We start from the raw sequence: 2230 nt of genomic DNA, 5'->3' as shown, positions 1-2230 counted from the left end.
TTTTTTGGCACCGCCAGATCAAACATAGCAACGCCAGAATAATCATATGAATCATCATTTGCTCAGCCCATCTTCCAAGTGCAACTACTTCATCATTCTAGGTAAATTAAGATGTTAAATGACTAAAAATAGAAGTATGCTACAATCATATGGTACTGGTTAAAAATGTGACTAGAGGACTACACTTGAACACATCACTTGCAATGCCTACTGGAAGGAGCAAGTGTATAGAAGAAAACAAACATTAGACAGGCTGGCCATCAGTCTTTAAAACCTTGATTTTGTATTCCTCAAAGAGAATCTCAGGAATATGTTGTTGTAGCATCATCTGACCAGCCAATCCATCATTAACACACGTGCACACACAGAGCAGAGAACGATTTGAAATCAAGTGCAAGAATTACAGTAGCACATACAATTAGCATGTTACGGTTTGTGGGTGATGGGGAAAATGCATGTGAAGTGCAATCACAGAGGGGTGTGTAAAATACACACCATCTTTGACAGCAAGCAAAACAGACAAGAATAGAGCATGTCAACTACTATAAAGCACAATCACTAGCATGGTGGTGAGAGTAGTTTCCAGACGCCAACCATTCTTCTTGCAGGTGCTGGATGCCCCCGCCTTATAGCGTGAGTGGAGGTAGCACGCAATCTGCACCAACAAAGCACCAAAAACAACGTCAATCCCCTGTGTCACAGTCTCATAGACAACCAAACCATCTTAATCCTAAAAACAAAAAAGGCATCAGCACCACCGAGGAGGATGCACCGAGATGAAGGTGAAATTCTGGGGCGGCGTGCCGACGCTGATCTCCCTGAAGTACAATCCGTTTCATGTAGTTCTTGAGCAACACGATGTCGCCCTCCTCCTTAGAGCAGAGGGTGCCGGCTACGCCGCCGCCGAGGAGGACGTGCTACTGTGCCTCCTCGCCACCGGAGAGGCGCGTGGTGTTGTGGCTGTTCAGGTTGACAGGAAGGTCACCGTACGACCAGGAAGGTCACCGTCCGACCATGTCGGTAGAGTTCTTGCTGCCGCCACCACTCCTCCATCGACAAAGGTGCTTTCTCCCAATGTCAATACAACTGCAAGCAAGCAAGCAAACATGAATGAATGATCCTGCAAAGATTGTTATCTGTGCATGGTCAAATATAAAGATTGCATTAAGAAAAGTGTTTTCAATTTTTTGACAGAATAGACACTGCAAGAATAGCATACTTCTATGTTGAGTCTAACAGAACAAGGTCCTGCAAAGAACTAGGACTAAACAAACTACTGTAGTATCAATTAACTCGCACATGATTAAAAAAACTCAACATGTTCTTCAGTGGGTAATTCTTCAGTGTGTAATTCTTCAGACTATATGTTAGTGTGGCAGAGTATTGAGGTGTTGGGTAATTCTTTAGTGGGCTAACAAAATCATCATGTTCCAGTCAGTTCCGAATCCACACCTCAGACCAAATCAAATCGAAGCAATCCGCATATGGAATAAAAAAAGGACACGAATCAAGGGTTGAGGAGCGACTGACCAGTGGGCGAAGAACTCGACGATGGCGAACTGCTCCCGCGAGGCCGTGAGGAAGGCGCCCAAGCTGGTGGGGTTGAGGTCCACGGCGTCCTCCCCCTGCGCGTGGCCCCGGCCCCCACCTCGTCGCCGACGCCCACCGACCGAAGGGCGTCCGTGCGCCCCGCGAGGGAGGAGGCGACAGCACGAACAATGAGGAGGACTCGCGCCACCGCGGAGGCCATGGGATCGGCAAGGAGCTGGATCTCACTGGTCCGGCGCGGCAAGGATCCGGCGATCCGTCTCGCCACATCCGTACATCTCGGGAGGAAGGGAGGTCGCCGGTGGGGGTGGTAGTCGGCCATCGGCTGGATTGGAGAGGAATCGGGGGAGCGAGAGGAATTGAGTGGATCTCCAACCAGGGAGGTAAGGGGAGGTGGAGGCCATGGTTGTGGTCGCCGACGGTGTTGAAGTGGTGAATGCCGCCACGGGAGATAGAGAGGTGGCCATGGCGTCGATCTAGGGTTTCGGCATGGAGAGAAGGAGAGGGTGGAGTGGAAGGCGGAGGTCGCCGGTGGGTATGAAGTAGAGGATGTCGCCAGGGTAGTCGAGGAGTGGGGGAGGAGGTCACCGGCGGGCTGGGGATGGGTTTGCGGGAGTGGAGATCGGCGGCGGGGCCGGGTTTGGGGTTGCGGGAGAGGAAAGGATGGATCTGGGGGACCGAG

At 51.0% G+C, this 2230-nt stretch overlaps 1 pseudogene; it reads right to left on the bottom strand.

Annotated features, from left to right (window-relative positions):
- Positions 1–254: 254 nt before the first annotated feature.
- On the bottom strand, positions 255–334 carry LOC119266186 (annotated as a pseudogene).
- Positions 335–2230: the final 1896 nt, after the last annotated feature.

The sequence above is a fragment of the Triticum dicoccoides genome, chromosome 2B, assembly GCF_002162155.2.
Source record: "Triticum dicoccoides isolate Atlit2015 ecotype Zavitan chromosome 2B, WEW_v2.0, whole genome shotgun sequence".
Lineage (NCBI taxonomy): Eukaryota > Viridiplantae > Streptophyta > Magnoliopsida > Poales > Poaceae > Triticum > Triticum dicoccoides.
The sequence above is the reverse complement of the archived record's forward strand: the minus strand, read 5'-3'. Positions and strand labels throughout refer to the sequence as shown.